Source organism: Monodon monoceros, unplaced genomic scaffold (genome assembly GCF_005190385.1).
Source record: "Monodon monoceros isolate NGI ecotype Baffin Bay Population unplaced genomic scaffold, NGI_Narwhal_1 Super_Scaffold_2, whole genome shotgun sequence".
Lineage (NCBI taxonomy): Eukaryota > Metazoa > Chordata > Mammalia > Artiodactyla > Monodontidae > Monodon > Monodon monoceros.
Genome location: NW_021703776.1, coordinates 15,738,186 through 15,750,353, shown reverse-complemented (window position 1 = coordinate 15,750,353; position 12,168 = coordinate 15,738,186). Strand labels below are relative to the sequence as shown.

General features: G+C 37.5%; 1 protein-coding gene and 1 pseudogene across 1 annotated transcript in view; both read right to left on the bottom strand.

Moving 5' to 3' along the window:
* COG5 (component of oligomeric golgi complex 5) overlaps positions 1-12,168 on the bottom strand; it is a 284,211-nt gene that overhangs the window by 214,731 nt on the left and 57,312 nt on the right. The window lies entirely within an intron of this gene.
* Positions 5,277-7,879, bottom strand: LOC114901637 (annotated as a pseudogene).

Below are 12,168 nucleotides of genomic sequence, written 5' to 3'. Positions count from 1 at the left end.
TTTCCTAATTTAAGGTCATTGTTATTCTACCAACTAGTACCCAACTGATGTTCAGACATAATAAAAATGAATTATTTACAATGATGCTTTATTTAAAAATGCCATTCATAGCAATGAATAATTCTATACTTCTCCCCCATAATAAGTCAATTTTTAATCCCCCAAATAAAATTATAGCAAAATCTCAGCTCTCTGGACATTAAAAAATCAAACTCCTCATTTCACTGAGATTAGACTTAAATGTAAAAACCTAAAAGTATAAGAAAGGAAGTGCTTATTCGTAGGGCTTTATTCAACACAGTAATTTCAAGACTACCTTCCAAAGTCAATAAAACTTTTGGTTTTATTATATTTTATGATTGTACATTTAAGTGAGCTTTGTAATTCAATTAACATTTGAATCCTTACAAGGTAGAAGGCATTGTGGCTGAAACTCATATATTACCCTCAGAGCTTAAAATCTAGCTTAAACCCTCAGAGCTGAAACTCATACGGCAGAAACTCATATATTACCCTCAGAGCTTAAAATCTAGAATCGAGGTAGTAAAAAGTATGGTAATACCTATGAAAAAAGCAGAATGTGGCAAATGTAAATTAAAAAGAATAAAGTTCTTAACAAACTTAATAAGAAAAGAAGTATGTTGGATTTAAGAACAATATAAACAAAAGCATTGTTGAGGAAAGCTACTAAAGCATATCCTGGAAACAGTAAATTGTTCTCTTTAGAAGAAAAATAATACAGTAGTGAGAAGTTGATATGGTAAGTTAAATTAGAACCAAAAGACAGAGGCCTTAAATGCCAGCAGAGAAATCTGAGCAGGGGAATAACTCGATAAGAAATGAGCTACAGGGAAAAACAAACAAACAAAAAACAGCAATATGTAGAAAGAGTTGATTGAGTAAGACACAGAAATGGGAAGCTGAGAAAGCAAAGAAAACACAGAGGATAGGAAGCTACTGCCATCACCTTGATAGGTAATGAAAGGCCTGACGACAAGTGCTGGCAGTAGCTCTACAAAGGAGCATACAGATGCGACAGGCAACATCAATGCAGAATCAATACGGTATCCAACTGACTAGAAAGCAAACTGTTATAAGAGAGTGAAGAATTAAAAATGATGGCCATAAAAAGACCACAAGAAATTAGATTTCCTCAATGATCTAAGAACTTTTTGAATTATGCTTTGAATAAAGTACATGGGTAACAAGGGCAAAAACAAAAAGGATTTCTGGCAAAGCAGAAAATTCAATTAAGTAAAATAAACAACTATTCAAGAATGTTCTCGTTATTACAAATATTCAAAATGAAAATTCCTATTTGATGTTTTAAATTATCTACTTTATATTTCACATATTGGTTTATTCAGTTTTTCCATTAAACGCATTATTTTCTTCTTTGGTACTTTTTTCAATTATAAACAATGGCAAAATTCCAAGGTATACGAAGCAAAAAATATAAATATGATCCTTTGCTTCTTTCCTAATAATTTATTATAAATATCCATCCAACTCATTATATACATATCACCTTCATTCCTTGTTAATGGTTGCATAAGAATAATTTTTAAAAATTAAAAAATCATATAAGCAAAGTTTCTAAAAACTAATATTGATAAAATATCAAATACTTAAACCTTTTTCTATTATAATTAAATAGCTTCAAGTTACACTTCAAAAAGGTAAGAAAGGTAACTTAGCAAACTGTGAAGCAGGTTCTTTTTCTAAATGGAAGTTAAAAGCAAGGGAAAAACCATAAAATAATTTATTTCTTTTCTTCCTTTCCACTCAGTAAGAAATATAAAAACTAGAGAAAACTTTTGACACCTATTTTATTTACATCTCAGAGACAGACACCTGTGTGAGACCCCTATGGGACTGGCGTGAAGTCAAGGAAAGCTAAATGTGAGATGACTAATAATAAATCTTAGGGAAGAGAGAAGCTCAGATCACAATATAAACAAGAAATATAAGGAGATAATTAAACCCAGATTAAGACAGGAAAAAGATCTAAAATACTCAGAGATGCTCAACTCTTAAGAGAAATACAAAGAGAACACAGAACTGTGGGTTAGAGTTCACAAAAGAAAGCTAATTTGAAGACTTTTGCTAAAAAGCATTCCAAACAATGAAAGGATTAAAATAAAACCCAGACAACAGATAGACTGGACAGATTAGTAATATGATAACATGTATTACATCATAAGAAGTAGAATGAAAGAATATTATAACAATTCACAAACATCTGGAACACAGTAGTACTGAGATGTAGAAACAAAAGGAAAATTGGGTTCATCGTTAATACGAAAGCTATCACCTTCGAAAGAATACTCACTTTTATGAGAGAAAAAGAGATGAGCAAATTTAACACAGTAATATTTCTCCCCGGCTCATGATAAAATAAGGTGTGAAAAAAACCCTAAGTATCTCTACCCTTCTATTCACACTTTTTTTTTTTTTTTTTTTTTACAGACCTCTATAAGCTGTATCCATGGTTTTCAAGCATGACAGCTTTGTACTTCCACCAGCAAGTGGTAAAAAGCACTGCCATTCCTATCAGGGCCACCAATATCAACTCCATACCATTATCAAACCAGAAGCATCAAGTAAGATAAAAAAGGAGAGCTCAGTCTGTCTGGGATTGAGGTCATTTCCCTCACCCTGCTTCCATGAAAGCAATTATGTCATATTTCTGAGAGACATTAAGCAAGACAGACTACCAAAACACGTCCACCAATTTTTCAGGGAGAAAAGAAAAAGCAGCAAGAGAAGATAATAACGTTATGAGGAATCACTTTCCACTCAGACAGTTTTGGACATATAACACTAATAAGGGATGCAAAATGAAAAATTTTTAATTTAACATAAAAAATTTTAATGCTAACAATGAGAGTTCTGGCCATATGAGACACAGACTGTAGGAATGAGAAATACATATGGGACTGATATATATACACAGCAGCCTTTAATATTATACACAATCCCATATGTCATATGGTATGTGGAATACTGATTGGGTAGAGAAGAACCAAACATATGTATTTCACTCTAATATTGTTAATGCCTCACTCAGAACAGGCTGAAATGTAAAAAATCAAACTACATAATCTACACTTAAACAATTTTCTTCCCAATTCTTAAAAAGCTGCAGTCTTTCTTTTGCTATTGAATTTTTTCCAAGTATCACTTCTTACAAGCAACAAAATGCTAGCAAACTGTAGCTACCTAAATTTATAAAACTGTCTTTAATCCACACAATAAAATAATGGTCTGTAATACTAATATCACCTTTCATAATGCTTCCCCAAAAAAGTGACTGATAAATACTAATGGATGAGTAAATATTTGTGAAATTGAAAGGAACAATTTTTAAACTTCTGACCCTATGGAACCTTGTTTAGGAGAGAGTTCCTCAAACTATAGCCCACCTACATCAGAACCTCTATGGTGTCTGTTTGGAAACTGCAGTTTCTGGGCCCCACCTTTACGTTAGGAGTCAGAACGGCTATGGCTGCAGCCCTGGATAATAAGTTTTAATAAGTACCCTCAGGTGATTTGTGTGCTAAAGCTTAAGAACCATTACTTTATATACCGGAAGACAGACTGTGTATCAAAGTGACAGACATTCAAGTAACTAATAAATGAAAAGATATAGAAGCAGCTCTGAACTCAATTCAGGCCACAGTGCCTTCTTAAGGAAAAAATTTTTAAGCTTACTTCATTTTAACTAATAAAATTTTAATTGAACCATATATACTATAGTTCAGCAGGACATCTGTTTCCTTAAGAAATAAAATTCTATTTTCTAAAAAGAAGTTACCTAGGCAAAAGTTTCCTTTAAAAATCATATACTCAGAAGATAAAATAGTACTAAACATAAAGAAGATGACACTATAAAGTGTTACTTTCACTTCATTCAGCCAAAATATTCTGTCAATTATAAACTGCACAACTACTGTTTGTCATAATGTTATCTTATTCTGACCAGAAGGTAAGCACTACACATATTTTTGCTCATTTCAATACAAAACTTATTACTTCTAAAATAAGTTCGCAGGGAAAATACTAAAAAACTCTATTTTGTGTATCTTTTTAACAGATGTCACTCAAGTTAGGTAGATGGTTTGAGTCAAACATTTTTCCTTTATTATTGTAATTTCCTTTGTTTGTGCCATCAACACAATTTAGGAAATATTCAGCTACTCTTTGGTAATTTATGATAACTTTAATTTCCTATTCTGTTTTATAACAGTTTAAGTAACAATGGTATTCAGTGTTACTTAAATACTTCAAATGGTATTACAGAACCACTACCCTGGGAACATTTCTTATTAACCCTTTCACTAAGAATTCTTTCCAACAACACTGATATTATTTTCTGTTGTAATTCTTTTGCTTTTTAGCATTTTCACTGAATCACAGAACCAACAGAACCATAGAGTGAGTTAGTATTATTGAAAATGGGCTGCTAGTGAATACGATTTAAATATATAAAGAAAACAGTTTAGGTGATTGAATATAGCCACCTTACAGAAAAACATATGCCAAAAAATACATTTCAGATAAACAATGACTTTGGTGTAGGGCTTCCTGGAGTCTCATAAATTCCCTGAAATTGTGTGCAAAATTTAATGTGTATCTGTATGTGTGCTTTTTCCCTGGAGCAAACATTTACAAATTCAAAAAGATCCTCACAAGAGCATGTCGTCGAAAACTAAAACAAAAACTATTTTTTTTAAATTATTATTATTTTTTTTAACCACGCCACGCGGCATGTGGCATCTTAGTTCCCCACCCGGGGATCGAACCCACGCCCCCCGTAGTGGAAGCGCGCAGTCTTAACCACTGGACTGCCAAGGAAGTCCCTAAAACAAAAATTATTCTTAGTGTTAGGAAGAAAGTAGGAAAGCAAAATTGGTAAATATTATACATAATTTATTTATAGCCTTCCTTATTCTAAGAAAAATATAAGACAACTTTTAAAAGCATCCAATTTTAGATACAATTAAATTAAATGAGGAAATAAATATAATAAAATCAGATCAAACAGAATGAAAAGAACGAGAAAAGTTAAATTAAAATTAATCCTGGTTGGGCTTCCCTGGTGGCGCAGTGGTTGAGAGTCCGCCTGCCGATGCAGGGGACACAGGTTCGTGCCCCGGTCTGGGAAGATCTCACATGCCGCGAAGCAGCTGGGCCCGTTAGCCATGGCCGCTGAGCCTGTGCATCCGGAGCCTGTGCTCCGCAACGGGAGAGGCCACAACAGAGAGAGGCCCGCGTACCACAAAAAAAAAAAAGAAAAAAATGCAGGCAGCATCAATGGAGGAGAAGAGGAACCATTACATTAAATTCTTTTTCTCTTCTCTCCCAAGGACTTATTTTTCCTTTTTTTTTTAAGTGTTAAATGTGATTTTAATAAGTAGAGGAGGTGAGCAGAAAGAAGATATACATCCAGGTGGGAATCACATAGCATAAACCAGATGAAGAATCAGAAATGGAAGATGTGCAGTTTTTCCCAAGGTCAGTTCACTCGAAAATGAACACAACCGTGGTACTTTCAGGATCGGTTAAATGAAGTCTTGATAAGGAACTCATACTGTGAGCCGATGCAGAACTGACTTCCTCCAAGAGGTCCATGCACAAACAAACATGCCTTGGACATGTATTATAGAGTAAGCTACCACATCTGTTCCTTATTTGGCTTCCTTTAAGAGGCAAGGGTGCTATGTGCCATATAATGACCTCACAATCCAAGTACGAGCCGGACTGGAATTCTGGGACCTCGAGTTTTTTCCTTCTCTAAAGATTGAGGTCCCTAGGGATTAGGGCAACTCACCCCAGTGCAGACAGCCTCAAAATCTTTCCCAGTGTGCTTCCCCCCACCGTTCCGATCGGGGATGGGGTGTGGCGTCCTGGGCCCCCTGCTAGTTGAGGCAGGGGCAGCAGAAGCAGCAGACGGTCCAGCAGGGGTTCTTCTTCTTGTACTGCACGGCCTTGCGCACCTGCACCTTGTCCTGGCCGGTGTAGTCGAGGGTCTTCTGCACGTTGAACTCGATGACGTCCGGGGTATCAGCCTGCTGCTCCACCAGCATGGCCATCTGCAGGAAGAGGTCGTGCAGGTCGCGGATGCGGCTCTCGAAGCCGCAGCATCTCACGGTGGCAGCTCTCGATCTCGTTGAGGGCCGCCCGCACACCCTTCACGTCCGCCAGCAGGTTCTCTGAGAACACGTCCCACTTGCCTTGTTCGAACATGTCCTCGATCTGGTCGCCTGACACGTCCTTGCCCATGATCTCCAGGTGGCGCTGGATGCGGATCTTGCAGTTTTCGCGCTGCTTCATCTCGGCCTGGTTGTACTCATGCATGGCGGCCTGGAACGGGTGGGTGAGAGCGCTGTACCGTGCGCGCGTGATGTGCGCCACGGCCGAGTGCGCGCCGCGCTGCGACTCAGCGTCCTCGCTCAGTGCCTTCATGGCGCTCAGCTTGCGGTGGATGCTCTCGCCCTGCGCCTTGATGCCCTTGGCAACAGAGTTGATGTGGCGCTTGATGATACTGAGGCACCGCATGGACGTGAGGAAGCGGGTGTTCTGCTTTCCCAGCCGCTTCACGTCGGCAGTCAGCTGCTGGTTTTCATCCTGAAGGTCCTGGATGTCTCGGTACCAGGATTCCAGGATGTGGTCCGTCTTGAACATGATATCCTCGGGGGGTGAGTCAAATTCATCGTCCTTTTCTGGGAACTTCTGTTCATATCGCTTGGTTACTCCACAAGTTCTACTAGCCGGTCCTTCATTATGCTTTGGGGTTGAGATGTGGTTTTCTTCTCTTTTTCCTCTTCATCCATTTTGTCCCCTTGCTGCAGCTCCATGTCTTCATTTGTCTTATTTTTCCCTTTAACACACTCTTCAGATGGACTGATTCCTTCCTCAAAGATGGTTTATAATTTCTGTGAGTTCATGGACCACAACCAGCATTCTTTCCTGGCCAGATTCAACAGACAGTCTTTCCTTGAGGATACCTGCTTTGGGGATGATGATCTTGTTGAGAAGACTTTGGAGAGCTGACAGATGTTCCTCTCAGGTCCACAGCTCCTTACCTTACCTATCCCAGTGTGAGCAGAAATCCTTGGTAGGAGCTGACATGGCCTTGCGTCACTAGCTCTGGGTGTTGAAAGCTGGCCGCTCCATCTGATTTCTTGAAACCCTATTTTTTTTTTTGAATTTTATTGTATTTATTTTTTATACAGCAGGTTCTTATTAGTTATCTGTTTTATACGTATTAGTGTATATATGTCAATCCCAATCTCCCAATTCATCCCACCACCACCGCCCCCCACCACTTTAACCATTACATTAAAATGTTTTTAATTGCTTTTAAGCTGTACAAGTCCTTCAACTTCCACTAACAAATAATATTGTTACAGCCTCTACCCAAAATTTACAAAAGTCCCAACTTCACACAATTCTTTTGCCTTAGAGCACTTTTTGGTTCTCATTAGCACCTCCACCAGAGTACAAGTGGAAGAAATAAATAATAAGTGCAAGGAGAAGTCCTCTTCTTACTAGCTGTGTGATCCTAGGAATGTTACTTGTCTCATCCAGACTCTGTTTCCCCAACTGCAAAATGATAACATCTACCTCAGAGGCTGTTGTGAAACCTCAATGAGATAAAATATATACAGTGTTTAGCACAGTACTTGCCACAAAGCAAACAATGACAGCTTTTATCATTTTTCTGAAATTTTATTTTTTAATGTATTTTCAATTCAATTATGTCATGTAGTTACAAAAAAAATCACTATGTCTTGATTACTGTAGTTCCTCAAAAAAGTACTTTTTCTCGTCTCAGTATTTGAGATCTGATTTTCACTTTACTGTGTTTATTCTACATCAGTGCCCAACTTGAACTTGAATATCTTCATAGTAATACTTCAGTATTGTGTTACCAGAAAAAATACACAAGAAATGTATATTATGCGATTTTTAAGAAAAAACAAAGAAGATGTCATTTTTGTACATATAAGAGTAGAACACACGACCACAGATGATGACGTATAACCACTGTCACCTTCAAAATATATAAATTCATCCTTTAGTTCTATTTCTAAAGAAAGAAGGATAAGAGGAAAGCAATATTGGAGGGACCTACTATATGCTAGACAAGGTTGAAAGCAATCTATAATTTTGTCTCATTAAATCTACCCAACAGTCCTTTGAAATCTGAGAGAATTTACCTTGTCGATATTCACACAGTTAGCAGGAGCGATGCAAATGGGATTTAAATCAAGCTCTAGATGGCTTCAAAGCCTATGTTCTCCTGTCTCTTAATCACAAACTACATAGCAGGAACAATTACATTACTTTATGGTACAATTTTATGACATTCTGAAGTCTCTAAAATGTTAATAAAGTGAATATTACTTGGATGAAAGAAAAGTTTGTGTATACTGTGCTGTTCTAGTTATTACATTAAAATAACTAGCCTGCAAGTGCCCATTCAACAAAATTTGTTCATAAATCATTTATCCTCAGTACAAGTCTTCCCAGCTACTCCTTTTCAGTTTTTATTTTCATTGCTACATTTTAACCTACTCTAGAATATCAATTTCATTACTTTGTTTTAGGTAGAAAGTCTCCACATCAATTAGATGTCTGTTCTTAAGTATCCCCAAACCTTATTTTAAAAAAAACAAACAAACAATACCTTTTCTCTCTCCTCCACCCTCTGTCCAGCAATTACCACTGTTCAGTATTTATGGAGAAGACCAAGCCGAATTTCTCAGAACACAGTTTAAAAACGAACAAGAGGGCTTCCCTGGTGGCGCAGTGGTTGAGAGTCCGCCTGCTGATGCAGGGGACAAGGTTCATGCCCCGGTCCGGGAAGATCCCACATGCCGCGGAGCGGCTGGGCCCGTGAGCCATGGCCGCTGAGCCTGCGCGTCCGGAGCCTGTGCTCCGCAACGGGAGAGGCCACAACAGTGAGAGGCCCACGTACCGCAAAAACAACAACAACAAAATAAATAAATAAAAAATAAAAACGAACAAAATTTTGAACTACTAACCTTACTAGGAAATTCTATGAAAAATGTCCTGTTCACATTTTTCTTCCTGTATTGAGATCCTGACTAAATATTATTCTTATTTCTGTTAGAAGTTAAGTAACTATGGCTCATAACCAGGCTCCAACACATGCCTACAACCAGATCTGGAATAACATCCTACAAGTATCCCGAAGACCAAGAATGAACATAACTGTAAAACAGAAACAGTCTTAGAGACAAGCACCCAGTAGGGTTTTAAAACATATGTATCAGCAGAGAATTGAATATGTAAACCTGATTAGAATAAAAAGTAGTTTTCTTGTACTCCCAAATTATTTACCTGTAAAACCTTAAATTGGCCTGAGGCCATTATTTGTTTCTTAAGAGCAACAGGGGAAAAAAATGTATAATTAGCCATGATATCAGAAGAGTATGCAGGATACTTTATAAGCCCTATCCCATTACAGCTGTTTACTTTAAAAATATTAGTTAACATTTCGTATCTGTGTATAAAAAAGGTATGTTTCCTGCCAATAAAAAGACATATAACTCTGGCACTTTCTTCTTGAGGAGAAGCAGGACACATTAAAACACTGTGTGTATTTTATTTGGTTTTGACTCTAATGTCTTTCTAGGGCAGAACTTTACAGATCAGCCATTCTCTTTCCTCCAAAACACAAAGAATCCTCCTTCCATGTAGCTGATATGGTATAGATGCATTTGTTTCTTATTTGCTGCCAGAACAAACTACCACAGACTTAAAAGGCCTGAAAGCTACAAATTTATTATCTTCCAGTTTTGGAGGTTAGAAGTCCAAAATGAGTCACAGTGGGCTAAAATCAAGGTGTTGGCATAACTGCATTCCTTTCTGGAAGTTCTAAGGGAGATACCATCTCCTTGCTCATTCAATTTGTTAGCAGAATTTAATTCCTTCAGGTTGTAGCACTGAGGTCCCCATTTCCTTGCTGCCTGTGAGCTGGGGACAGTTCCCAGCTACTAAAGGACATCTGCATGTCCATGAGTCCCTTCCTTTATCTTCACAGCCATCAATGGAAGGTTAAGTACTTTCACGCTTCAAATCTCTCCTGTCTCTTCTTCTACCATTGCAGCTCTCTGGCTCACTCTTCTGCCTTCCTCTTTCACTTTTATAAACTCAAGTATTTAGAATGGTCCCATCTGGATAATCCAGACTAATCTCCGATCTCAAGGTCCATAACCTTAATCACATCTGTGAAGTCCCTTCTGCCACATAAGGTAATATATTCAAAGGTTCCAGTGACTAAGATGAGAATATCCTTGAGGGGGCGCACTATTGTGCTTACCATACAACACCACATGCTGAGCTGCACTGACTTGAAGCGAGGAACAAAAGAGCATGTCACCACCTTTTGGCTAAAGAAGAAAAGTTCTTAGGATAAAACAGAGTTCAAAATGCTAAGCAATCTTCATCAAATACTACTACTATCAGAGAATCCATCAATTTAAGTAGACATTATCATTAAATCCTTACTTCTTTTTAAATGGAAAAACACCTAAATATATTAACAACTTACTCAAAGCTAACTATATTTCTCACTGTAAAATAGCACTGGTTTCTACCATTAGGCTCTCTCTCTGTTCACTTTCTTTATGTTCCACAAATCTTTATCTCGAAGAAAGCTTCTCACAAAGCTAAAGACACACTGGAAGACACACAGGCTTAGATGAGGTCTTCTGAAAACCATGACACTTTTTATATCACAGAAACAAAAATGAATTTGTTAAAATGGTAATAAGACCCATGAGTGCAAGACAGCCAGAATCTTAGAATCCCCATATTAAATATATCTGAAGACTAAAGAAAGGGTGTTGCTGCTTTAAACTAGTTTTGGCAAAGAGAAAGAATAACTTCTATGGGTATAATTTTTCTGTTGCTCTTCTAAGTAAACGAAAGACTTGCCTTAGAGAACAGATGAACAGAGAGAAAAAAGATCCCATAAAACTGATTTTAGTCTTTAAGTAAAAATTTCCACAAAATGTCATCCTTCCAAAACAAAGTAATAACTTTTAATACCAGTAGACTCCAAAAGGCAAAGTAATGATAAAGTGCCTTGGCAAATTTATTGTTCTAAGTCTGTAAGGTTACTTAGACTCTATGAAACGTTCTTGTATCCATTCATTCTTTGGGAATACAGAGATTTTATATACATAAAATTCAAGTCTGCACTGAACATTACCTCTAAGCATATTTAAAAACTAAAATTAGTTTGGAATCTCAACCTACAGAAATTTTTATCAAAGTGATTCAAATTTACAATGCTCATTTGATTTTATGGACTTTGAGTGCATATGTGCAAAAGGCAAATACAAATTATTTTAGTCTAGTTTCCACTAATGGCAGAGTAAATTGGTCAAGCATAGTTTCCTGCAGATAATTTCTAAACCTAGATAAGCCATTTTTAAGAACACACTTATTTGAAGGCCCTGCAAAGTGATCAAAGGCAGGAACATACGGAAGGAAGGGTTACATTTGAAATATATAAATTTCAATGGGTAAGGATTCCAAGTTTGGCGTTTTTTGCCTAAGGGCACTGACCATCATTACTGCCATCAACTCCCATTCCAATGCCCACAGTTCTTGCAGCAGAAAAATACAGATTTACAGTCCAAAGATGGTAGAGAACACGAATTAAGACAGAGTAACTATAAATTTAGAAAGAAAAATCCTAAAAAGAATAGAGCCACAGCAGGAGCAAGACCCAAATCCCTGGCTTACCATTAAAATATACACATGGGGGAGAAGGGAGGACCCAGGAGGAGGGGGAGAAGGGAGGATCCAGGAGGATGGGAAAAAGCAAGCAAAAGTCAGAGGGGTGTCTACCGGTAAAAGACTGGCAAGCCATGTGAGTTTACTGCTGTTTTTAGACTGATGGCTTTCCCCAAACAGTACACAGCTCAAGCAGCAGAAAGCTGGGGCCTTACTATAACTTGAGGTGTCACAGGACAGAGCTCAGAGCTGAAAGAGCAACTGGAAATTTAGGAAGGAAACTCTAAAGGAAAAAAAGATACACAAAACCTGAGGCCCATGATCTTAGTATCAACTCTGACAAAATTCTTGGTGACATCTAAACTACAGAGGTACAGGGCTGATCTATCT